The 27,900-nt window shown below is 44.5% G+C and overlaps 1 protein-coding gene across 3 annotated transcripts in view; it reads left to right on the plus strand.

Annotated features, from left to right (window-relative positions):
- The window catches only part of NaPi-III (Na[+]-dependent inorganic phosphate cotransporter type III), a 222,310-nt gene that overhangs the window by 70,811 nt on the left and 123,599 nt on the right, over positions 1-27,900 (plus strand). For all 3 annotated transcript variants that reach the window (XM_071586965.1, XM_071586966.1, XM_071586968.1), the window contains exon 2: positions 9,814-9,957. The gene's annotated coding sequence lies outside the window, so the exon portion shown is untranslated. The remainder of the gene's footprint in view (positions 1-9,813; positions 9,958-27,900) is intronic.

The raw sequence follows: 27,900 nt of genomic DNA on the forward strand, positions 1-27,900 counted from the left end.
GTCGCTAAAGGAATTAATATGGCCTCACACTATTTCGGTAGGTCAGACCACAAAATAAGATAAGGGAGATAGACTCCAGTACAGATAGATACAAATACTCGTTCTTTCTCTGGACTGTCAGGAATTATAATATTCAAATCAAAGTCATTTTAGAAATAGTGAAGGCATTCAATTTTCTAGTCAAGACAATATTAAACGTTGCGCAGACAAAAGGTATAATTGTGGGTGCATGTGTATGTTACTTGCTATTATACCTGTACGTATTCACATGTGTTTACGTTAAAAGTTTTTCGCATGAATATCGCATTCGCCTCTGTAGGTGTAAATTTGCATGAACATCTTGGTTTTGCATGTGGTCTTATTCTCTTTCACGGGTAATAATGGGCATCGGGTTGGTGTGGTGGCTATCGCACTGGCATCCCACCCAGAGGGTCCCGGCTTGGAATCCCAGAGGTGGCAGATATTTTTCAGTGGCATCCCGATCCCTACTTGAGGTGCTTTGTGGAGGGCAGTTTGAGTGAATCCGACCGACGCCGTCCGTCGGATGGGACGTTAACCTGTGGACCCCTCAATAAGAGTAGGCAAATGTAGACGCCGGGTTTCTCTCCACCCTTCATCCTTTCCTGTCCATCCCTATGGCGCGAATGACCTCAGCCGACGGTCGCCTCCCCTTAAACTACTACTACGGGTGGTGACCTAACACCCCCCGCCACACGCCCCTGCGGAGTTTCGCTGGGTATTATGTAAATGTAGTTCATTTTGGGTCTTCAGTGAGGGGGGTCGTGCCAGGAAATGTGCCCGTCTGTTTTCCCTCTTCTTGTCTCTCCTACTTCCCGCCCGAATTGAAATTCGCACCGAAGGTGACCACCCGAAGTTTGTGTCGGTGACATCAATGGGGGACCACTCGCAACTAGGAGCCCCGTGACGACGCCTGGCAAGAAGGGGGAGGAGAGAGAGGGGAGGCCCGTCACCAGCCCCCTCCTCCCCCCGCGCTGTCGTTCGTCCCTCAGGACCAAACCTCAGGAGGGGGGGGAGGGCTCGGCCACTCGCGCGGCGTCACTTCCGGCCGCGGGCCGTTCGACTCTCTCGGCGGGGCTTTCGGGGGGCCAAGGCACGTGGGCCGGCGGCGGAGGCCCACCCCCGCACCATCCCCCTTCAGCGTGCTCTAAATTTAGTGGTGGTAACCCGCCCCCTCCCTCCCAACACGCGTTGCGACACCCGGTGCCACACTTCACTGTCGCTCGCGAGAGGCAGTCGACGCGGCCGGGCGGGCGGGGGGGGCCAGCCGACCATTAACCACACCAATGCCATTAACCAGAGCATTATAATTAACCCCGATATACACAGAAACCTTGAAGAACATGTCGGTGAAGTGGTGTTATTTCTCGTCCCTGACGAGATGGCGGTGGAGGCATCGTGTTGGAGAAAGTGGACCACGCGGTGCACGCATGCAGCAGTGCCCTTCGCGGCGTTTCCTTTTGTGGTCGAAAAAATCCCAATCTCAAGTTTTATCAGGATACTCCTTTTTTTAAAAGCAGTCTTCCCTCATGCACGTTCTTCTATTCCAGAGACTGCGACTATTTCTCATTCGGAGTCTCTACGAGAAACAATCGCAAATGGCTTCCTCGCAAACCATTCGCTCTTCCAGTCGTCAAATACAATACTATGGCACGTGTTCCGACTCGCGTTCAGTCTCTCGACTGGTCCAAGCCCGTGTGGAAAACTTTAATTGACCCTAATCCGTCGATTCAACTGGGGATTCATAATAATTGTTTTGCAAATCCAGATCTTTTGTCTTTTAATTTATGTTATTTTAATCATGTGGATGCATTAATTATAGCCGCTGAGAAATAGCAATCGTGAGTTTAAGCAAATAATTATTTAAGGCGGAAGAATGTGTTTGACGCTCCAAGAAGAAATTATTTATTGATACCAAATGCCCTAGTTGCTATGTTATGGTAGTAGTAGTTTTGAGGGGAGGCGACCGACAGCCGAGGTTATTTGCACCATTGGGGATGAATGGGAAAAGATGAAGGGTGGAGAGAGAAACCCGGCGTAGCCTACTCTTTAGAAAAGGCGCCAAGGGGTCCACAGCTTTACGTCCCATCCGACGGACGGCGTACTCACTCAAAGTGCCCTCCACGAAGCACCTCAAGTAGGGATCGAGATACCTCTGAAAAATATTCAACACCACCGGGATTTGAACCCGGGCCCTCTGGGTGGGAAGCCAGCGCGATAGCTGCCGCACCATCTCGATCCCCCTGTACTCTCGGTGAAGGGAAGAGAGATTGGACTTCGGTGAGAAGAGTCTCCTCCGGTCTAATGCCCATTAATTGCTGTCAATATGACTATCATGGCCATATGCATTCACTTTTCTTCTCCATAGGTTTATTTGGAGCATTCATTGGCCATTTTTTTAAATTCTTTATGTAGGAAATTTTGAAGATGATAACTGAGGGAATAAAATGATGATTATCACTTAATTAGAGTACACGCATTTTTTAAATGTTTAATTTTGCTGCCACTTTGAATCGATACTTGAAATGACTTACCGTAATGGAAAAGTTTTTGAGAGAGTTACTCCTAATTGAGTTGATTTATATTTAAAAATTGCATTAAAGACACTAATAATGCATAAACCTTTTCTTGAACTTATGGAAGAATCTTCTTTTTTTGCTCTATTCTTTAGAATAATGCCCGGTATAAATGATTCTGCGAAAAGCGGCACCGTATGATACAAATGAATAGCTGTAATAAATGTGTATAATAGCTGTAATAAATGGTAGGGTGGCTGGGGCGTTGGCTTTATAGGCTGAAGGTCGCTGGTTTTCTATGTTATACGCGGTAATTTTGTAATATGGGTATGCATGGTTTGTTAAAAAATATCGGTTAAAATTTCGGAGAAATTGATTTGTTTCAGATATTGCTACAATTGGGTCGCAGTAGTCCAGTGGGTAGGGCGTTGAACTACTGACCGGAGAGCGCGCGTTCGATCGCCGGTCAAGGCACTCTGGGCACCTGCAGCTCCACTATGTGATTTTTCGGGTGCCAGATCGTCCTGGGAAACCATAAACGGCACAGGGAAAGGAACTGGCCCCCCTACCCTGATGTGTGAATTTTCACACGCCGCATAGGGCTTAGTACTGGGTGAACTCTACCATCACCTACTAAACCGACCTTCGGGTTGATTACTGTGTTCATGGTTTTTATTGCTACAATGACAATTCTGCTAAGTACATTTCTTGAGCGTCGACACACTTTTGCCAGTGGATTTTCCACGGCTCGAAGGTTTCCGGAAGGTCCTTAAGGTTACGCATGCTAGCTTCTTTGGCGGCACTTTGGGTCCCAAGGTGTCCTTTGATGGATGGTGGATTTCACTTTTGTAGGGAATAGGAAATGGTCTGGTGGTGCCAAGTCGGGAGTGTAATGGGGTTGGAAAATCGTCGCGACGTCGTTCCAGAAGGTCTTCGCTAGTAGACACTCGACTCTGCTCTCGGTCGTCCGTCCAAAGACCTTCGGGACGAGTTGATCGCAGATCTTTCCGCGTGGCCAAAGTTTCAGTGATAATGGTGAGTGCATTGTAATCTTGTGTCAATGCCAATGCGATCTGTGATCATACGCACTCCGATGGCCTAAATTCAGCATTTCACGCTCAGGTTAGGAAAATATTGCCACCTCTACTTGTTATGAAAACCTTGCATTGTAAATTGATTCTTTTACAAGTATAACCTTATTGCTAATACCAGCCAGAAGATTTCCTTATTCCACTCCGCCAAAATGGAATTCATCCTTATGCTCTCTTTCATGATTAATCTCCAGCCCGTGTCAGTAAGTTAGTGCGTTATATGTTTTGTCTTTGTTACCATTCGAAACCGTTGTTTTGTTACCACTCGCACCTGAGCAGTCTGAGACATATACAGGTTGCGGGTTAGCCTCCTATTCCTCCAATCTATTTCTAATTTCTGCAATGTACTCATTAGGTTGTCACAATTCACTCTATTGAACGCATTTTCGAAATCTACGAAACAGGCAAATACTTCCTGATTGTATTCTACATAAATTCCTCTCGAGTAGTGTCCTCTCTTACATTCAGACTCCGCAGTAGCTCTTTCTGGCGTATTTAATGTTGATTCCTGTCAGAGACGAGCAAATGGTTCGGGCGGGTGACCAGAGGTAATTTCTCAAGAGTATCGGAGACCGTGGTGATGGCGGTTCGGTGCGTGGCATCCGATTAAGATGTGTTTCTCTCCTTAGACGATCGTGTGCCCGAACGCGTGCCCCTAGTGCGTGAAAAATATCGCCCCGTATCTCGTTTCTACATCCGATACCCGTTTTATTTTCTAAGGATTCGCACCAAGATGAAACAGATTGTTTATAATTCTGTGAATTTTTAATGTGGTTGCTCAAAATTGTTTTCTTTCGCTGCGCGTTTCAAAACGAGCTCCAGAATGAACCTCCCTCTTTCTCCGAATGCCTTGGTGATTTGTTTGCCGGAATGGTTAGCATTCCGGTGAATTGCCTTCAATTGATATGTTGAGAATTGACTGTTGAGGCGCCGCTCGGCTCGGAGATAAGGCTGCGTCAAGTCAGCGAAAGTGGTCTGGAGGCGAGTGTGGGTGGGCTGGTGGGGGGTGGGGGAGGGGAGGGTGAGTCCCAGTTGATAAAAAGATGGCCGAGGGAAAGGCGTTGCTCATTTCTTTTATCTCGCACATTGTTATTTCTGCTTTTCATGATTTTCTGCTCCGTCGTAGTTTCGGTCTAAGTGGAGAGGAGATGGAGCCGTAAATATTTCCGCGTGGCTTTTGGAAATTGCACACATTGAGGGTCACTCGGTAGGATGAGCGAAGTGAGGATTTCGCATTTAGTAATCTTTCGTCTTTGATTTCCGAAATGTACCGCGATGAAACTATCGGCAGCAAGTAATGAATGACTCGCCACATGGAGCACATTCGTTAAAAGTGACGTAGCTGCTGTGGATACTGAGTGTTGATAAGCACGATCCCCGCTCTGCGATACTGCTTGCGGTATCGATGGAGAAAAGGAGTCCGCGGTCCTCGCAGCAGCCCAATCCCCCCCTCTAATCCTTGCGGCAGGGGGTGCGTGCCACCCTGTGGGCCATGGGGCGACACCAAGACTCGTCCCGGAGCAGAACATATTTCGGCGTGTTCTCCCAGTGTCGTGGGCCTACCGATCCGTTGGCGTCTCGCCTGCCCGCGTCTCTCTGTGACCTCGCAAGAGTCCCCGCTTCGACTCCCGCCCACCCCGTTTCCCATTGACCCACTTGTCGCCCCCCCCACCCTCGGCTGCCGCGTAGGGGGATGGGGTGATTCGCCGGGGGACGATGAGCGCTCCGAAAGCAGGTTGCGTCTGGCATGTGGAAGGCCGCTGTGCTTGGAGAAATTAACGCCAAGTAGTCATCATCACGCACGTAAATTTATAAACTGTTGAAGGGCTTTTTCGTGTGGAACACATTTGCAATCATTAACTTTGCTGGCTTTATCCTTGCCATTACAATGTGTATGGGAACATGCGAATCGAATAAAACTGAAAATGCACTGTACGTCTATTTAGATGTTGTGAATTTCATGGAAACCATTTCTTTTTCCCTTTTTTACTCTTTGCGTCAATAAAATTTATTCATTGCTTCGTTCTCGGCTGTGGCAACTTATTTAACGCGACAATTAACATTAAGTGTATTTGGATGGAGTGATTGATTTTCTTTTGTGATAATAGACGATAGGTGCCGCAAATGAATAATTAGTCCCTTGGCGCGGTTAAAAAGAGCCTTTTTTATAATGGGACGGAATAATTTATTAACTGGTGATACCATCCATACAATACATTAGTCGTGGCATTCCCGGTATTTACTTTCTTAACAGCTGCTAAAGAAGTTGTATTAAAATTTTTTTATAATATATGTTGGCAGTGTTAACGTCTTATGTATACATCTACATCTTCTGGATCTCGTATAAGATTTTTATAATTGTCACCCCACACTTCTTGTAGACTCTTTTAGGCGAGTTCAGCATGGCGAACTTCTCGCCGTTTCGAACACGAAACAAATTTGCTTCAATGAGATCGGATATTTTCGGATAAAAAAATGACGGGTACTAAAGGATTCATAAGAGTAATAGATAGGCATTTTCGTCTGCCAATTGGGCAGTTGCCGCAGAGTATTTACTGTAATAGTACCGGCAAGCATTCCGGCCGATTGCAGCCCTCTCTTTTGCCTCCTCAAATGCTAATTCTGCCGCATTTCTAGGTGGCTCTTCCTTCGCGCGTCAATCTGTGCCGTCAGATTTGTTTTCCCCATGCCATTCCGCGTGTCATCTTTCCTCGTTTTTTTACTTCCGTGAGGTTGCTGTGAAGTAATCCTCTGTCTCTGAAGGTGTGCCCGATCTATCTGCGTCTTCTTTTCCTCATTGTAAACTATTCTTCATTTTCCTTTGCTTCGCTTCTGTGCACTTCCTCGACACCCAATGCATTCACCTTCAGCCGAGGCATCCTATACGGGGTCCGGAGGCCCCTCTTCCCTCTTGTGTGTGCCCTTTCAGAAGCCGCGCGTCCTTGACCCAAGGAACTCCGTGTGGCCCCGCAAACTTTCCTTTTCGTCTGTAACCGATTTCCTTCTTTGAGAATATATTCTTCTCGCGAGTGCTTCCGATGTGGGGAGCTTCTTTTCGATCGATGTCCGCCCTCTATCCCACGCTTCGTCCGGAGGTCCTCCCTCCCTTCGCCTTCCGCCCTTGCGCTCTTCCAAGTGCCAGGTTTCATTTTACTTCCCTTTGACTTACATTTGACCCTCCAATTATTTCATCCATCGACAAAGGTCTTCGCTGGAGGTTTACGAAATGGCTGCGTAGTAGTAGCAGAAGTATATTTGTTTTTTTTTAATTATCAAAATTGTTTTTTTCTTTCCTCTTAGACATTGTGTCTAGTAAAAATTCCCAGCCACAACATTCCGATGCCGTTTTTCCGTATGTTTTTGTTTTTTTTGGCCCTATTATTTTTTGTCATGATTAACTTATCCTTTGAGTGATTGCTGCTTATCGCTGCGGATGATAGCGAAAATAATTGAGATATTTCTGTCATCGAATGTCCTGATTTTATTCTCGATTCTGCCGACATTTCCAATAAATTTCTGACTTCTGCATAAATTACAAAAATACTACTGTGTTCATAAATATTTATTTTTAGCTCTCCAACCGAAGAGAAACCCTTAAAAGATGTATTCCCAAGTCGATACTCATTTCAGAAATTCTGGATCGGCCATCGAAATGTGTATTGGCGTTCAAACACCATCTTAAAAACCCTACGCCCCTAAATTCGCCCGATTATATTATTAAGTAAACAGTGAAAGATGGGTTGTGTCCTAAATGTCTTTTTAGATTGAAAATGCGAATAATAATTTATCTTTGGTGTCATGGGGTGTGAGTATAATTAACAGGCGTGTTAAGACTGGGTTAGAAGTACTTACGTCCATACGTAGTCTCAGATTCAATGGGTAGCTCTTACAATATTTTCGTCACTTTTTGATGTTGAAGGGCTTTCTTAATGTTCGGCGTCTCCATCACCACTTTTTTGCCCTAAGTTTTCCGCCAGCATATATCTAAATATGCACGTTTTTGGAAGTTTTTTATGTTTTTTTTTCCTTTTCCCTTCCTTCTCCCTGATCCCGTACCCATCCCGCCTTGTGCTTACACCCCCTGCCGGACGTGAATAATAATTTATATGAAGTTAGCACTAGCGGACAAAGACAAAAACACAGAAATGCTAAAAAAAGAAAAGAAACTCACTAGTTTTCGAATTTTCATACATGATCATCAAGGAAAAGATGGAGAGAGTAGGGCAAATGATTACTTCGGGGATGATCGGTTTGGGTTCATGAAGGGAAGAGGCACGGGTTGAAGTAATAAGGGCACTGACAGAGGAGAACATAAAATACAATCAGGCCGTATTTGCCTGTTTGTAGATTTTCTGAAGGCGTTTGATAGAGTGAATGGAGTGGAATTAATGAATACATAGAGGAAATTGGAGAAGATTGGGTCTTATAAATGTGGGTGTAGAGAAGGATGGAAAAGTTGAAGTGGACAGAAAGGAAAACAAATGAAGAAGTGATGATGGGTATGGTGGGAGAGGGGAGAAGGATTTCTGGGAGAAATCCAAAGGAGGCAGCAAAGATTGATCCAGAGCATTTTAACTGGAGAGGGAAAGTTTAAAACCCCGACGGAGGGGGTAATGTTAGAAAATTGAGGAAGTCGTAACAAATTGCTCACCGAATGACAAAAAAATTGATTTTATCGATCTGCGAAAGAGTGTCACAGTGTTACACTTTGTTCACAATATTAATGGAAACAAACGAATAATTCGTCTGTTTAATGATATTTCAAAAGAAACACTTGGGTTTTTCTTTTGCAATATGTATCGTTTCCACAAAGTGACGCCTGAAGTTATCTCCTGTTTAATGATATTATGTCAAGGTTTTCTGTGGTTTGTGAGCATCGCTGGCGTCCGTAAGACCCCCGTTATTTCTTGCGGAACGCTTTGGTGGTATTAAACATTTGGTTTGCGTAGACTTTCGCCCCCATAGAGTCTACCATACAGAGGTGCTAGGTCTGAAACGGTCGCTAATAAATATCGTACATCCTGGTGAACCAAGAAAGATGTTAGTCCTAGACAATATTGTACTTCCTTACGATTGTATTTCAGTTTCTCATTTTATACTCCTCTTCGCATTCCGTACCCTCCCTGGAAGAAAAGGGTACCATTGTCGTCACATTTTCGCACCGCACCTGTCTTCTAAAACTGGAAGCTAATCAGAGGAGAAATACGGCAGTCATTTCACTCGATGCTTAAGTAACGGAAGTTCCGTTGGAGCTGCTGGTTTCGGAATGGAGGCAACGGTAATCATCCGTCGATCAAATCACTCGTTTTTCCAGAGCACGTCATCGCTTATAACTTTTAAAAAGATCTTTCTCCCCAAAGCAGTTAGTCCTCTGAAGTCCTTGCCATTATCCCCGTTTGCACAAGTTCCGCTCCAAGAGTAAGGTCAATGCATTGTATCCATATTCACTCGAAATTTCTTGTTCCGCCAGAGCCTTGTGTGTTCTTAGTTTTGCTCATAGCGCGTTTTTGTGTTCAATTTTGGTTTTGATGGTTTCTATGTTGTACCAATGTGTGCATACTTGCTTGTACGAGGGCTGTCGAGAAAGTAACTAACGTTCTGGCCTAGGGTGGCCGTGGGCAGGGCTAGAGACACCATCTTGGCGCCTAGAAGTCCCTACACTCAGTACTACACATCGTGCTATGGCAGTTTGCAGACTGTGGTCCTCTTACGTTGCTCAATGCGAACTGTTACTATATACGCCGACCACTAGGCTAGGCCGATCACTGCCTTAATCATCGTGAACATTGGTGCTGTGGTCATTTTTAAACTGAATGCACCACTGCCTCACTCCGCCTTCTCTCATCATTCCGTCTCCGTACAAAGTTGCCAATGAATTTCCATCGGCTTGTGGTTTTTGTTCCTGTAAAAGCCTAATCATAGATTTTACTTCGCAACTCTCGAGATTTCCTATTGCAGCGCACATTTTAACAATTCGCCGAGTGAGCAAAGTAGAAGAACAGCGGTCTGCACCCACTACCACAGCAGGATGCGTAGTACTGAGTGTAGGGACGTTTTAACACTGATAAGATTGTGGCTCTAGCCCTACCCACCGCCACGCTTGGCCGAAACGTAGGTTACTCTCTGGTCACAGCCCTTAAATATCTATAATTCCCGTCCGCCCTCTGATCGCCCCTCGCCGTCCGCAGGTGCCCGTGGAGTGCTGAGCGCCCGCGGAGACCGAACACGACGGCATCCGCCCCTACCCCACCCCCAGGGTCGAGAGGCATCGGCGCGGAGCGGTAGCCCCTGGGAAGCGGAGGACCGAGCCATCCGGGAGGACGGGACGCGAGGTAAGAATCCCTTCTCTCTCTCTCCTTCGAGTCCTTGCGGAGGGGTGTCCGCGTTCGTTCCCGGCACCAACTGGCCCAAATGAAGCGTCTACCTCCCGGAAGGATGGTGTGGCGGCTGAGGGTGGAGCTCATCAAATGATACTTATCCCTGCATGGCGCGGCCTACGTGTGGAGTTCGCACATTAGAGCAGTGTGATAATAAGGTGACTCCTGGGGGGAGGGGGGTAATATCCCCATTCGCTGCGTACCCAGGAAGAAGATTATGAAGGGGCGCGTGTGAGCGCAGGCCTCTTGGTGGGTTACCGCCACGCCTCCGCGCCCCCCGGAAGAAGCTGTTGCACGCAAAACGAATAAGTCGTCTTCGTCGAGGGCAGCGTGTACGGACTGTTATTTTGTATGAAGCAGCGTTGTTGGCCAAATTTTGATCTTAGCATTTTTTGTGCTAAAATCAACGTCAATGTTACGTCGCAAAAACTGCTTAGAGGTGGAAGCGTAGGCAACCGAAGAATCCGAAACGGATGCACACAGCATCCCACCGAGTTGGTGAAAGACGGTTGCTTGGTGATTACAAAATGTTAGGATCATTTGTATATCCTGTGCACAGAATCGAACCTGACTTAAGTGCTCTGGGTAAATTATATCGAAAGAGAAATAGTATCGCCTACATGTATCGTGTGTGTCTGTTTCGGCTTCTTCGTAAAATAATTTTTAAAAATGCAGGAAAACTAAAGAAAAGGAATAGAAATCACTTTCTAACAATTGTTATGAAAACAAACGTGTTTATAGAGGATTTAGGAATAATTCATATTTTAAAAGGGTTTTCTCTTTCGATATTCGTGGAAAGTAGTTAGAAATTTATAAGCATTGGATGTGAGAGATGGCATCAGACGAAAATTCCTTTGAAAAAGGAGAAGAATATTCATAATTGAAGATGTTGTCTTCGGTAGATAGGGCATTAATAACACGAAGGCGAGCGACTTGGTAGATAAAAGAATTTTGTTGTGAACACAGTTCCCTGTGTTAATTGTCGACCCCAAAAGGTCTTGGTTTGAAATCCTTGAGTGAGTGAGCCGGACACCCTGGACACCGTTGCTGGGGCTCACCAAGCGGTGGCGGGAGTACCACTCAGTCGAAGGGCGGGGGGGGGGGGGAGGGAATAGAGGAATGCCTTTTTCAAGTGCCGCGTTCGCCTTCTCTCTAGTGTTCGCTTCCAAGGGTGTCATTTGGGGGAGGGGCTGAAATAATGGTTTTGATTGGCATAAGGCATTTCCCGGATTCGAACCCGAAGTCAATAGTGATCCTCCCTCTTGGCTAGCCAGCAATGAATATAGATGGTTGAATTTTTTTATACTTGCAGAGACCTCGGCACTTGGTGCTGGAAGGAACTTGGTGTGTGTTCAATCAGAATGAATATGGAGCTGCAGAGAAGGTTGATTCCAGGAAAAGCACACTCCCCCCTTTTTTCTTTACTCTACGGAAATAACCGTTTCGAGATTCTCTGAATACGGATTTCCTCGACGATCTCCCCCCCCCTCCCCCGCCTTTCCCTCTTCTCTCCCCCCCCCCCCCCGGCGTATGAGATTGGTTTCGTGGTCGCACCCCATCCCTAGAATCCATTTCCAAAGACTTACTTGCAGTTGTCGTCAAAGCAGAATTTGTGACTGGGTGTGCCCCCCCCCCCCACGATCCTCCCAACTGTAAGCAACGCTTGGTGCCTTCTCTTCAGTGAGCTGAAAGGTAAAAGCAGAGAATTAAGGTTTGAAATTTATTATTAAACTTAAAGGGGTTATTTGAATGCATTTTTCCAGGGAGGTGATGTCTTCGAATGAATTTTAAAAATTAATCGATTGTTTTAATTGATAATTAACAATAGGTAGGGATTGTGCAAAAACATTTTCATTAAAACTTTCATTTTTTTTTAACGATTTGTATATATTGATTCGTTCAACTTTGTCCCCAATATCACTGTGAGAGAGCTCCGGAAACACCTTTCTAATCGCTTCGCTACATATCGTTTCTCGCTTGAGACGTCGTGGCATTATGTAGTGTCCTTTTCTGTTTGCAGCGTTTCTGTGATAACTATCACTCATAGATATCTATTTTGTGGGGCTCTTTCTTTCTCCTCCAGAAATGTTCGTGACTATTTGAAAAAATCTTCGGACAGCCCAGACAACAGGCGCGTGATCGTGTGAATACGTGTGACCACATTTAATGTAAACAGTTAACTGCGACTACAATCATTAATTGTTTCACGGTGCGTGTATTTTAAGTGCGTGCATAATTCTGGAGAGCGGTTTTAGAGGCTAAACTGAGGTCCATATTTCATTCTGCTCGCGAGGATGCATTTTTACTCCACCAATATGTTAAATGACTGCTCCGTTCCCTGATAAAGCGTGATGCTGCATAGCATGTAACAGATTGCAGGTGATCGATAAATGAAGCTTCCTACAGAATCGATTAATTGATTTTGTAATTCAGCGAACGTCGGATAACGTGGCGTTGTAATACCATTAATTAACCGACCACCACAATCAGCTAACAAAAAATTAGGATTAATTAGAAGAGTACTGGGTAAATGTGATGAAAAGGTTAAAGAGAATTGTTATCTCTCGTTGGATAGACATTTCTTAGAATATTCTGCAAGTACCTATATGGGATCCTCACGAATTTGGGGTAATTGCCGAATTGGATCGCGTAGAGCAGCTAGGCTGGGGATCACTTATGGAGCGAAGGTTAAATTATTAATTGAAGCCCTAGCATGAATCGGAGGGACGTCTCTTTTTCAGTGATTTTGGAAATTTATTATTACCCCCATCGTACCGCGGCAGGAGATATCATGTCAATAAAATTAGAGATAACAAGTGTATAACAAATAGATTTTAGATGCAATTTTTTCACGAACGATAGGAAATCATGATAACATTGTTCGACCGAGGTAGGATCATGTTCGGGTAAAACTATTCTGGTGTGTATTCAATCCCTGCCGCACTCCTTAGCGGTGGCTTAGATATTTTAGTACGCTCTATCTATAAAATAAAACAATTATTGTTTTGTTTAATGAAAATTATATTTCGTTGTGCATTTTACCCCTTAATTCTCCGTTACGCAGTCATTTTATGAACAATGCTTGTAGGGGGAGGTGTGGGTGGCGTTTGGTTCCGCGTTTGAATTCCGCGCCTAAGGGGGAGCAGGGGGCACGGGTCCCCCCCCTCTCTGCCCCCCCGCCCCCCCCCCCAAGCGTGCCCCCTTCCCCCCGAGTTAAAAGTAAAATCTGGCCCTGGGGTGGAGGGGGCCTCCCCCTTCCTCCCCGTTGTTCCGCCTGGGCGTGCGCCAATTGGGCCGAGCAAGGGGCCGCGAACACTCAGGATGGGAGGGGCGGCATACCCCCCCCCCCAAACAGTGCCGCGGCCCCGTCCCTCCCTGCCTGGAGCGGTCTCCGGTCCATCATCTCTCTCGCGCCGAGTTGGTTTGTGTCCACGGATGGCTGTTTTTTGTTTTGCAATTCTCATTTCCCAAGTGTGACCTTTTTTTAATTTTCCTCCCCGTGGAAATATGTGGACTGCTGAGCGATGAAGGCGATGGAATCATCATTTCGCGAGGGTTTTCTCGACATCATTTCATTTGGTCTCTTGATCGTTTGGAATTCAATCCGTGTACGCCTTATCTGACGTCTTCTGTTATAATTTCTACGGTTATAAGCAGGATTTAAGGCAAGTGCGAGAAATTTATTTTTCCGGATTTTCCCTACATTTCTTCCCCTAGTCTATTATGATGGTCATTTCTTGGGCATTGTCAGCCATATCCTGAGATTGTCATCCGTCATCTTGTTACCTTCCGGAAGAAATAGCGGACCGGTTTTAACCTGAAGATGCAAGGCATGAGAGAAGCGAATGTCTTAGGTGATTACCTCTGGGTATCGTGGCTTTAATGAGTTGATTTGAAAAATAAACAGAAGAAATTAAACAGTGAAAGAGATGTAAAACTTACGTGAGATGCTGATTTTCGGACATTTCAAAATCTATATTCGCAGTTCCTCGAGCAGCGATACATATTGATCTGGAGTCGACTTAAAGTCAACTTTCTTGATATTATTGCGTGTAGGTTTTTATTTTAGCAATGAACGATAAAAGTTTCGTTCAATCTATTCAAAGCGTCCAGCAGTAATCGAGCATTTCACTTAAACCGTAAGAAAGTGACTCGTATTTTGAGGAAAGTTTTGTTCCACTTGTCATTTAAAATCGAATTCCCACATCTTGAATCGCGACAAAATAAAAATAATTTCATCTGTGTGTTCCGGCCATTATATCTTTTACAACCTGCAAATGCATAAAAACTTTTATAATTTTATATTAGTGTATTGGGTTGCTCACGGTACTATGTTCGATCTTTCAAATTATCTTCATAAATATTGATTTCTATTCCTTAGCCATTCTGCAGTTTCTTAGTCACGACCACCTAATTGCTGACCGGTGGGACGTTGCCGGAGGCTGCGAGGATTGCCAGCAGAATCGGCGAGCAGATTGATTGAGCGGTATTGGCCAAAACTATTGAAAGTGTGGATACTTAAATGATGTAAGGGTTCATTAAACTCCCAGGGTCGGCTGAATTGAAGGTATTTCAGGGACAAACGCGATAAAAGGTTTCGCCTCAGAAGATGGCCTCTCATTATCTCTAAAGCATAAATTCTCACGATTCTGCTTCCGCTATGGTGACAAGGCACCTTGGCACGTATTTCGCCGTGGCATCGCCAAAAGTGTTAAATTCAGTCGGAATCATCTCGATCGAAAATGCATGACGAACTAGAGGCAAATTGAGAATCACATTCGGAGTTCAGCCTAATTATCAGTTTTATTTCGTCCTGTACCCTTTGAAAACGTTTTAATCAGGTGTTTAATTTTTTGCCGAACAAAAGCGTAATAATTAATCAGTTGCCCCAGCGAATGAAATTTCTCTATTTTTATGTATTTTGTATTTCACAACCAAAAAAACCGATGATTTAAAAGGAATGTGAATCATACCCCCTTCCACGAGTTACCCGCCGGGTGTGTAGACCTAACCTGATGGATGGTCCTCCCGCCCCTGCGAAGGGTGGATCCGCCCCATTTCATTTGAAGCCTTAGGCTCGCTTTCGGGATGACGTTTATAAGAATTGCTCGTTTTGCGACAAAGGACAAGAAATGCAAAGATCAATGTCGTACCGGAGCTTCATCTTGGGTCGGTGAAGGGGGAAGGGGTCAAAGGGTCGTCACTGCCATTTTTGCTGACCGAAGGAAGGAAGGAGAGAGGGGTCAGCGGAACTTGGACGAGGCGTCGCCCGCGCGTGCACCGAAGGGGGCCGCGACTTGGTCCGGGGGGGGGAAAGGAGGGGGCGGAGGGGTGCAGCACTCTCACTCCTTACAGTCTGGCGTCCGTCAGTCACGGCGGCGGGCCGGGGAATGCGGGGGACGGGACGGGACGGGGGGGGAGTGGCGTGCCTTCGGGGGCAAATCGGAGGTCTGTCCCTAAGGAGGGCGACGGACGTACGGGGTCTGTCCCAAAAGTAGTAGGAATGAGTCGATTAAAAAAATCATTTCTTGCCAGAATTGTTACATTCACTTAATAGTTTTTGATGTAGCAATACTCTTGTGCGTCCACACACCGCTGCCGGCGAATTTTCCACGCATTGCATGCCCTCTGGAAGGCGGTGCTCACAATGCTTCCAAGATCCCTCGTCTAGACCTGTTGGAACGCTTCCACCGAGCTGTGGTGACGTCCTGTCAGTACGGATTTGAGGCGGGGGAAAAGGAAGAAGTCTAGTTTAGGCATTGTCTAAAAAATATGGATCCTCTCTCACGTGGTCGAGAAGCTCTTGGCAGAGATCCGAACGTGAGTTTCCTTTTGTTCGTCCTGAACGTCCGGCGTCTTCAACATCTTCTCTTCCCTCCCGAAACAGCTAGTGCCACTCAAAAACATCCGATCCACTCCATGGAGTTATCCTCATAAGCTGCCTTGAGCATGTCATGAGGTTTTTTTTCCGGTTTTGCCCAATTTCAAGCAAAATTTGATAGGGTATCTTTAATTCTAATAGCCGGTTCATGACACAGCGTGACGAGGTCACCTTCGCAAGCCGTCTCCGAAGTTTCGCAAACGAACTATCCTCAAAGGCTGGGAGCCAACCGCCAAATTTCCGCGATAATAATCCAGGGCTCGAACCCAGTAACACCTGATTAAGGTAGCACTCATAGGAAAGGAGGAGTGGAAGAGCAGTCGAGGCAATGCGTTTCACTGTCAGATCGAAACGTCGACTCGCGCCTTCACCCACGTTCTTCCCGACGGCCGTCACACCAGTTATATGCGCCTTAGGCATGCCCTCTCCCTCAGATAATCGGCCGTTTCTCGCGTTTCGTCGTCTCTCTTTGACCGCGTTCACCTTTTGACCTTCTCGATCTCCCTCTGCCTCTCGAACCACTAACTCTGCTTTCGTCAATCTGTGTAGTGATTCGGATATCATTCCCGAATTACGGCTTTAAAATAAGAAGATTGTAAAGGACTCATAGCCGTTAGATCTGGACTAAATATTGCTTACTTGAAGTAACTCTTATCTTATTTGTCCGTTGGTCGCTACTCAGCATTAACAATGCGATAATGTTATATAAGACGAATTTCAACGGGTTTATTTCAATCCGTAATTCATAATGGATGCTGTTTTCCCTCATTATTCGTCCTTCCGTGCGTAATAACGGATTTTGAAGGCATAAATGAAAGAAATATCTCCGGATGTTTGCTTGATGATTGGGAGATCTCCTAGAGATCTCCCAATCCATAGAGATCTCCTAGTACGCATAGTGAGCATACACGACTTGTGAGATACATTGCTCAACAAAGTTCCTCGTAATAAACTACTCGCAAACCTAGAAAATATGGCATAGATAAAAATGCCGGGGTTGGATTAAAGACTTCTTGAATGGTCGGTTATAAATAGTAGTGATGTATGGAGTTAGCTCAAATGCTGTAGAAGTTATTCAGGTGTACCTCAGGGGAGTGTCATCGGACCCCTTTGATTCCTTTTTTACGTTAACGACATTGACCCGGTAGTCATTAGTCAGGTACGTTTATTTGCCGACGATGCAGTTTACCGTGATATCCGTGATCCAGGGTACACAAGAGGACACCTTAGGTCATGTCTATAAAGTTAGAGGGATTAAGCGTAGAACTGATTTATTTAAGATGCCAATTTTTCCACGAACGTTAAGGAATCAGAACAACGTCCCGATCGCGGTAGGGGCAAAAATAGTCGTCGAAATTAGTCTATTGGGCATCACCCCCTGCCACACACCCTAGCGGTGGTTTGAAGGGTACTAAAAAGATACCAAATATGAAGCAAGCCGGGTTTCTTATTACCTCTGTGTTGCGCATTGTTGCCATTGCTGGGTCGGACCTGGGACAATCACAGGGCTAGGGGTAAGGGCTGAGAGTAGGCCTTACCCGGAATCGAACCCGGAACCTCCTGCAGTTAATCCGGTGTTTCGCCGTGGATTTTGTAAATCCCCCGTTAGTAAGCACTCAAATGGGAACGCGTACTCCGTGGGGACAATCATTTGGAAGCATCCTTCTCTCATTTCTCGCGTCAGCCACGGGCCAGAACAGAAATCGCACGCGTTTTAGGATATTCATAATTGTCGTTGTTGATCTTGTGTTTACTGAACCGAAGTCATACCAGAGTCTTCAGCTTCACACAATATGATCCCAAACTCCAAGTTCTTCTAGGTAATGAGAATTTCAGTTTAGATTCATGACTTGCGTAAAGCGTCTTCTATTGGCTTCTGTTGGACTATAATAGTGTAGCATGGGGAATATTTGTAAGCACACGCCATTGCCGCTCGGGAACGTGTAGCATGATGGATGTGTTTCCAGTAAACACGCTCTGGAACACTCGAGGCAATCACAGCACCTCCTTTGTGTGATTTGAGAGTATGTTGAGGCGATTGTGAATCATCTTCAACCGACATTCCAGTAGAATAAGAATTTGACATGTAGAAAACAAGTAAGAATTGAACCAAATAGTTCATTGTTTATGATATGTCCCCAATTCTTTTTTACTTGGAGGCTGGCAAGAGACATTTTTTTTACCGACCCTTCAAAATATCGTGAAAAAAGTGACGCAGCATTACTAGATACATTTGTAGCGCCTTGTTAGGGTGATGCTTCTCTATGTACGGTGCAATAGTTTCCCATGACCTCCACATCAGATTTAGCTTGCTAGTCTAGAGGTCACACTCCTTGAAGGCTCGTGGTGTTCTTGAATGGTGAACAAGGAGCGGTTTAATTTTTCAATCGCTGCTTGCACAATATAGTCATCTAATACGGTATTTCTTCTGGCAGAACAATGCCTTCTCCTCTGCTGTTATTAAGGTTTTCTTCGGTATCTTTCTCCAGACTAGACCTGTCTCGTCACAATCAAAATCCTGTTGCAGCAGGTAACCCTCAGAATCCTACGTACTTCTTGAAGTCTCCGATGAAGTCCCCCGCTGCCTTCTGGTCGGGTCTTGCTGCGACGCCGTGCGTCACAACGCTATGGATGTCGGTTTTCCTCGTTAAACTTCTCGAACAACCCACGGCTTCCCTCAAGTACTTCTTCTTCGACCGTCGATGGTCCTGGCGTCGCCTCAATGAGGTCGCCGTAAATCACTTTCGCCTTCTCACAAATGATATCCTCCTCAATAGTGTCGCATTGCAATTTCTTTTCGTTTATCCATATGGGAAGCGACCTTTCAACTTCGTTGAGAATACGAAACCGTTTCGTAGATGTTCTTGTCACTCACTCCCTTTGAAGCATCTTCAGGTGCAGCTACACCTGTATCTCCTTAATCTTGTCTAGGTTCTTGAAGATTCTGCAACTCGTTGATTTCGACTGATTGTGTGCTAGATCGTCTGCGCTCATGCCTCGTTCCCGCGTTTACTTAGTGGTTTTTTCGGGGAAATTTTAAAAAGAATGCACAAAATATTTGTAAACTTAGCATATAAAAATAGCAAATAATATGTGTGTAAAAACTATTTTAAAAAAATTGTGATCACTGGCGGCTGTAAGATATTTTTTAATTTTTATTTATTTATGTGCGCTGCAAGCCGCCGCTCGGGCGTGTGCCGCAGTGGTTGAATACACACCAGAATAATATTTACCCGAACAAGACCCTACCGCGGTCGAACAATGTTATTATGATCCCTTATCGTGCGTGGAAAAAATGAAATCTTAAATATATCTGTTCTACACTTAATCTCTCTAATTTCACTAACTACCGTAGTTGGGGTAAATAATACATCACTGCTGAAGAGACTCCCTTCCAATTTATGCAAGGGCTTCAATCTGTAATTTAGCCTTCGCTCCATTGATTGATTCCCAGGCTAGCAGCTCGAATATTTTGAATACGCCACTAAGTTTAACGTAATAACGTTTTACAAATCCAGCTCCTCGACGCTGAACGCGATCCAATTCGGAAATTAATCCAACTTCTTGAGGATCCCATATACGTCCTTGCAGCATATTCTAAATGAGACCTAACCAACGACAGAAATCATTCCTCTTTGGCCTTTTCCTCGCATTGACCCTGCGCTCTTCTAATAAACCCTAACGGCCTTCTGGATGCTGGCGGAACGAGCGCCGGCCACAGAGTGAAGCAGCAAGCAGCGAGAAACCCTCCCGGAAATCCCCCCACTCCTCTCCCTCTCCTCACCCTTCATGCGAATCACTAAATGCGCGGTGGTCTTTAAGCGAGGTTCCACTCTAAACCACTTCTTGCATTTTTGGGGTACCGAGTCCGGGTCATAGGGAGGGCGGGAAAGGATGGTCCGTCCCGTCCGTCCGCATCGTAGGCGTAGGGGAGGGCCAAGGGGCGAGGCTGGGGCGAGAGGGTTGTCGTGGCGAAGACGTGGTCAGCATTGCTCTCCTCCGCTTCTGAATCGCCCCTCAAAGTAATATGAGTCTCTTAAGACACAAGTAGGCGTTTATTGTAATCCCAGGAGCCATGAAGTCGATTCTTCATCATTGTGCCGGCAGACTAGTGTTTATTTGAATTTTCTCCCGTCTTGGGCGAAGAGGAATGCCACCACTCACGTGGTTCCTATTTGGTCTCTGGTGTGAAGTGGAACGCCACTCCAGGTTTCGTCACGTGTACCAAGCGACCGTGACGAGGTGAGCGATGAGCTGAGGTGCTTCCTCAATGGGGACAAACACGATTGGGGGGAATGGGTGTGAGATGGGCGCTCAGAAACTCCCCCGGCACCTTCAAAGAAGAATGCTTGAGCTTTAAAATGATGCGTACATTATTGTAAATGAACGTTTCTTTCCATTTCTGATGAAATTGAAGGTCTTAGTTATGGGATTACCCTTTTGACATGCTCCACGTTATTGTTATTTAAAGTCTACGCGGTCGTGCGGGAAACGTTATTCCTACAAAACGTATGAAATAAATTTAGAGTGCATGTACAAAATTGAAACTATTTAATCCGTAACTTTAAGTGGTAAGTATTATTATTATAGGCCCTAACTCTACCGTTATTCTCCCGTGTTGTCCGTGTGGAGGAGTCCTTGAATCTGGCCTATATTTCTCGAATTTTATATTGATGATCCAACCGACCAATTCATGTTGGAATGCGAATAAATGACATGTGTTTCGTTCTTAAATCAACGGCGATTAATTTTGAATTAAACGCAATCTAGCATGGTATTTTTTGTTTTAAGCATTCCCAATTCAGATGTGAATCTTTTCCTTTGACGCTTGACGTTTTGTCGTGGAAGTTTTTTAACGAATTGGGTTGGTCGGACCTTTTCAATCTCCGGAATGAGGCGTTTTCACTCGGATCCCATGCCCAACATGCATATTCTAAATTGGACCCACGAGAGCCCGGTAGCAACGCTCCTTGACCTTGTATTCGCTCCCGTCAACTCCGCGTCTAATAAATTCCAGTTTTTGATTTCCTTTCCCACAGACTCTGCGCCCGGATGTGGTGGCCGGAAGTTGTCGTCAGTGATCGGTACACCTGTGTATTTTACTGTATCAACCAGTTATAAAAAAAATTGGAGCAAGTTTATACTCAAGACCGGTTGATTTTTTTAAGAAATTTGCCACCTTGCATTTGTTGTGACTTAGTTCTAATCCTTTTGTTAGTAATTTCGAAACTTTGAGAGTATCGAGATACTTAGACATTGTCAGTTGAATAATTCCACGTGAGAAAGATGTTCAATATTATATATTTTATTCAGTTTAGTTAATGAGATTTTTCTGAAGTAGGAATGTCTTCTCCTTAGCTAATTTTCCACAGATGTCCCAAGGTCTTGTTCCGCATCTCTCCTAATTACGCTCTTCCTCTCAAATAATGAATCAAAACGATGCATTCAAATGCCCCCGTTTGAATAATGGTTTGGTATTGGCCACTTGGAAAAAGAACTTCTGCATTCGCCGTTCTTCGTCGGACCTTGTCGACAGAATGAAGGGCTAATGATGCGGTCCAATATGGGTTCAAATTGTCTTAAAAACTGTGAAGCAAGCGCAGAATTTAAATGGACAATGTCGTAGATATGCGATGTGATGGGATCAAAGGCTGTAAGGTTCTTGTAGCATCTTCAAGTGTGTTAAGGCAATGGTGTTTGAGCCAATGCGTGATTTCATGATCACCTGGCATAACTCCTGAGGGACACAACGCCCAGCGCTATTGTGTTCCTTCTTTTATTCGCTGATTGGCTGGACGATAGTCATAACGGGCGAGGAACTTCAAATATTGCAAGATTAAACATCTTATTGGATGTAGCCAACAGGTTGATCCATTATTGAAAGGAAAGAGAAGGGGTCAGAAGCTAAGCATACAAGGTTTGTGTAACAAGTATCGGGAAAAGTTACGGAAAAATAGATTTATTTCAGATATTGCTAAAATGCCTAAATATTTTTCAAATTGCATCCCTTGAGCGTCGACACACTTTTGCTTTTTCACGACTCAAAAGGCTCCCTGGTAGGCGGAAGGTCCTTAAGGGTACGAGTGCAAGCTTCTTTGAACGGCACTTAGGGTCCCGTTGGTGTCCTTTGATGGAGGATTTCACTTTTACAGGGAATAGGAATAATAGTCTGCTAGTGGTGCCAAGTCGGGACTTGAAGGGGGTTGGGGAATCGTTGCGATGCCGTTGCAGAAGGTCTTCGCAAGCAGATACACTCGACTCCGCTCGTGGTCGTCCGTCCAAAGACCTTCGGGAGGACGAATTTAGGGCAGATCTTTCGCATCGCCAAATTTTCAGTGTTAATAATGGTGTGTGCACTGTCATCTTATGTCAAGGCCAATATACTATCTCCGATCATGCGCACACTTAGCAACCGACGGTTTGAATTCGGCACCTCACGCAATACGTCAGGAAGAAATTGTTGCCGAAGCTTTATATACAAACCTTGTAGGTCGTGGAATGAAATGGAATGCAATAAGCATGGTACGAACTAAATGCAAGGGCGCATGGAAAGACGGTACAACGAATTGGGAAACAGAAAAGACGTACTTTATGGTACGTTTACGAAAGATGCTGAGAGCAGGGGTTTTGTTAATTTTTGAATCCTAAGTGAATTTAGTTAATGTGTTATAAAAAGCTTACTTAATGCTTATGTTTATGTATGTAAATATATGATATGATGCGAGACGACAAGAAATCCAAAGGAGGCAGGAAAGGCAGTATCTCCTGGCGATGAATGTTGCTGATTTTGATAAAGGGCAATGATGTTAGGGAAGCGAGAAAGGGAAAGGGTAGGAATTGGGGGGCGGGGTGGGGGCAGGATGGAAGTGCACGGGATTGAAGGTTTTATTGTAGTGTCGGATGTCTGGTGTTGTTTCGTTAGGATAGGGAGGCAGACAGAAGTGTATTGCTGTACTAGTGTATAGTATGCCCATTCGAAGCTTACCTGAAACGGTAGAATACCAGTGATAAGTAATACTATCCTTCTCATGCATACGTACATTAGAAGGAAAGGGAAAATTATCGAATAGCTAATTTGTACGTTAAGATTTTTAATGTGAATAACTAAGGTACCATAATTACCCGTGCTATATTGCGTGCGTTATTCCCAATCTCTCTATATTTTGTCCGAAAATGTGATACAAAATGATTTGTATCGTTTCGGTTCATATTTTTTTTAAATCGGTATTCGCTACCGACTTTGATATTCGCTACCGACGTGTTTGCTAGTTTCTCGCGGATATAAAGTGGTGCAACATTTTTAATGAAGTTAATAATTGTAGATAATAATTTTGACACCATTTGAACAGTATATTGTTCTCCCAGGTGGCACGATGTTTACTTTCACTTAGTATATAAAATGGCCGAAAGAAACCGTAGTTTCTCGGACATTTCTGAGTCAAAATAAAAAGAATAGGTGGAGTTTCCAAGACACGGGACGACCCTTGATCAAGATTGCCTCCACCCACGTCGAATGAATTCCAACACTTGGCGGCTATTCCCCGTGCGTCGTCCGGGGCACACGTCCCTCCCCCCCCCCGGTCTGCCCCCCTCACTCTTGGGATGACTTGTGAGTGGACTCTGTACTTCGTTAAAGAAGACTTGGGAATAAATAACGTCGGGCCTCCACTCGTGGCGTAGGTGCACTTTCGGAATGCGAGGGGCTCCGATGAGAGGAAGAGGGAGGGGCAGGCAGCATTCATTCAACTCCATCGAGTCCTTAGCGTGTGGTGTATTTACGAGATATGTGCCTTCTCTACGTATCTCCGCGATCTCTACTCTTGCGCGATGTAATATGATACATGTCCATCGAATAATATCAAGTCTTCCTCCGTGACCAGTGCCCTTGAGCGGGAGGGAATGGTGGCGCGGGGCCTCAAAAAGTGCGGAGTTATGAATTTTTGGAAAAGCAGCAATTCGGACCCGAACGCCTACTGCATTGGGAACACCGAAATGGAATGTGTTGACTCGATTAAATACCTAGGCGTTACCCTCACTCACGATCTCTCCAGGGTGAAACACATACGGGAGGTTATGTGGACAAGCTAACAAAAGATTAGGATTCATTAGAAGAGTACTGGGTAAATGCGATGAAAAGGTCAAAGAGAAATGTTATCTGACGTTGGTTTAGGTCTTATTTAGAATATGCTGCAAGACTGTGGGATCATCGCGAAGTTGGATTAATTGCCGTATTGGATTGCGTGCAGCGTGGAGGAGATAGATTTGTAAAACGTTGTTATGATAAACTGAGAAGCGTATCCAAAATATTAGAGCAGCTAGGCTTGGGAATCACCCAAAGGAGCGAAGGCTGAATTACAGGTTAAATCGCTAGCATAAATTGGAAGGATGTCTGTGAAGGATGGCTCAAGAATGTCCTCAAAATTAATCCTAACAAGGGTCAGTCACTTATTATTGGAAATGCTAGGCTCCTCTCACAAATCAACTTTACTAAACTCCCGTCGCTTAAAATTCTGGACTCTCTTATACCCCTTCATAAAACAGCATCTGACCTCGGGATTATTTTTAACGCAACTCTGGCATGGACCAATCTGTACTAAATAATATCTGTAAAACCATTTACTGTTCTCTTCACTCTCTGAAAAAAAACTGAAAAGAATTCTCTCTTTCTCTTTGCACAAGCATCTCATTTATGCTCTCATATCGCTACCCTTCGCCCACTGAGGTATGGTCGACCAAGACTTGTCACGCGCTTCCACATGAAAACGAACTCGAAGCGCCTGTTTACGATTTATCTGCGGTCTCAAGAAGCGAGATGATGTCTCTGAAAGTTATTGTAAACTTAATTGGCTAAAGCTTGAGAATAGGCGGAATCTGCGTATACTCTCACTTCTCTTCTTCGTGACAAAAAGAATTATCTACCCGAGTACTTATCTGGTAAACTTGTCCTCTTTAAAGTAATACACAGTGCCAACACCTGGGGGAATAATATCTGCTTAATACCTCGGCACGACACAGTAACTTACAGCAAATAGTTTCATTTGACAGCCTGTGGACTCAGGGAAAACTTGGCCCAAGGACATTAAAAATTGCCACTCACTCACTTCATTCGAAAACGCATGCACTAAAATGATAATTCATGACGAAACACTTCTCTATAAATATACTCTGATACAGACACAGATCATCTCAATCCCTCCTTACCTGCACACCATTTCTGACCATCAACTACACCCTGCTTGAAAACATGATATCTTATTTTACTCGATTATGTATGTCTGTATATTCTTATGCATTTATTGTACTGTACTCCGGTGTATATTTCATTCTATTCGTATTACCATATTGTATTGTACTATAACGCCCACAGTTATGTAATTATTTAATGTTTTTATTAGTTTTTAACTATCATGTAGGGTTTTTGAAGGTTTCTCACACCCCCCCTTCTTTCCGGGTGTTTTCCTGCGTAGGGTTTTTACTAGGGCCTTCATGCCTGAACCCCCTTTAGGGTTTTTCCTGCAAAATTTCCTCTTGTGCTTATTTCTTTTATTGTGTATATGATTTTACCATGTTCGTTCGAAGGTTTCCGCGGCGATGAGTAGGTGATTTCCTAAAATTCCAAACCACCGCTGTTCCTGACAGAGAGGAAGACTCCAGACCACGTCCGAAGGCTTACGTCACCATCCCCTTCATCGCAGGGACTTCGGAAAGAATCGCGAGGGCTTTAAGGAAACATGATGTGGTGACCAGATTCAACTGCGTCACCAAGATAGCTGACACCCTACCCGGACCCAAGGATGGAATTTCACCGTTAATATCAGAAGGCGTGTACCAAGTGCCATGCTCCTGTGGCAAATGGTACATCGGTGAAACGTGCAGAGCGCTGAAAACACGCATGAGTGAACACCAGAGGGCAACCAAGGCCAAACAGTTTAGAGCATCGGCCATCGCTGAGCACGCCTGGAGTGAACCTGGACACTCTATTCTCTTCGACGACGCTAAAATAATAGCGAAAGAAGGAAAATACTTCCAGAGAATAATCAGAGAGGCCATTGAAATCGTTAAAAGGCCAAAAAATTTTAACAGAGAGGATGGATATCCACTCCACAGTGCGTGGAAACGAATAATCCCGCGCAAATATGAGGACGTTCCCTGATTGGCCAAGAAATTTCCCGGTATTGGCGCCGGATTTTTCCTATATAAGACGGGACAACAAGCTTCTTTTCATCCTTGACCTGAGGACGCCAGCAGGATAGCTGGCGAAACTGTTGTACTTTTAAACGACATACGCGGACGCAGCCCGAAAAATGTGGAAATCATGATTTTACCATGTTTTTAACTTGTTTACTGCGCTTCATATATCCTGTTATTATTGTTCGTATGAACTTAATGAAGGGTTGAATGGAAGAAGGGACCTTGTGTTCCCAATTTCGCCCGAATAAAGACGTTTAGCTGTCTATCTATCTTTTTAGCAGTGTTGTCGAAAATGTATTATTACCTCCATCGTACTACGGTAGGAGAGAGGGAGTGTCCATAAAATTAGAGAGATTAGGTGTAGAAAAGATAGGTTTAAGATGTCATTGTTTCCACGAACGATAAGGGATCGGAATAACATATTCCGATCGCGGTACGGGTAAAAATATTTGGGTCAAAATTAGTCTGTTGTTTATTCACCCCCTGACACATACCTGGTGGCTTGAAGGGTACTAAAATATCTAAAATAAAAGAAATTCGATTTACGTAATCACTGCAATGGACGCGTTACCAGCGAGGGGTGTCGTACTGACGAATGTGAGCGAGTACCTAAACACTCGCGATTAACCCAATACGATTCGCATCATCCCTTGGGTGGGTGCTCCTCTCGCTTGCAAGGAAAGCAGCGATCGTCCAGGCGCCCTCGTGTTTCGGTGTCCCTCCTCGTCAGAGTAGAAGACTTCTCAGCAGACATTACTTGTTTGACATCACTGACTCCAGGGTTGCCGAATCGAATGCCCGGGAACAATGCATTTCACCGCCCGCCTACGCTCGCACTGATCGCAATTTCAGTAACTTAATAATATGTATACTCTGTAAAAATGATTGTTAAAATGTACATGTATCTTTCCTCTAATTAATAGGGTTTTCGCAGGTTTTTCACACCCCCCTTCTCTTCGTGGGTGTTTTTCCTGCGTGAGTTTTTACTAGTTGAGCAATGCCACGCTCTCCCTAGCTTTTCCCACAAACCTCATTCTTTGCTTAGACTTTCCTCATTTTATTGTACTCTATCTTCACTGTCATTTAATTTGAGTATTTGAAGGAGTATTCTTAATTTATATATGTATATGTATGTATGTATGGGTGTGTATGTGCGTACTTATGTATGTATTTATGCATGTGTATGAATACATGTATGTATGTTTTATGTGTGTATATGTATGTGTGTGTGGATATGTATGTATATGTGTATGTATGTGTATGCATATAGGTATATATGTGTGTGTATGTGTATGTATGTGTATGTGTGTGTCTATATATATGTATATACTTTTTTCTTTTCGATGTGCAAATTTGGATTAATGAATTTATGTCTATCTCTATGTGTTTATGTTTAGATTTGAATGTAACTGTAAGTTTAAATGGCTAATATAATATGTATATGACGATGGGTTAAATGGAAGAAAGGACCATTTGGTCTCAATTTCGCCCAAATAAAGACCACTATCTATCTATCTATCTCCCGCTGCGTTCAAGGAACCGGAGACCCTCGGGAGGGGATTTCGTTGGAGATGCAGTGCGACGATTTCAAAGTGAAAAAAAAATCATTCACCTTGGATCGGGATTCGAACCCGGATCCCTAGATGCCCGAACAGATTGTTTTAGCCAGTTAAACTACCGAGGCGTCCTCTTGCACTCCGAAATGCTGACCATCTCGATCAAGGCAAATGATTTTTACACTTTAAAATTGTAATGCTCTTCAGTGGATGACTCAACTAAAATTTACTGCCGTGACATCTCCCGCAGTTTATTTGAAAGTGTTGAAG

Source organism: Hetaerina americana, unplaced genomic scaffold (genome assembly GCF_022747635.1).
Source record: "Hetaerina americana unplaced genomic scaffold, ioHetAmer1.1.p SCAF_28, whole genome shotgun sequence".
Lineage (NCBI taxonomy): Eukaryota > Metazoa > Arthropoda > Insecta > Odonata > Calopterygidae > Hetaerina > Hetaerina americana.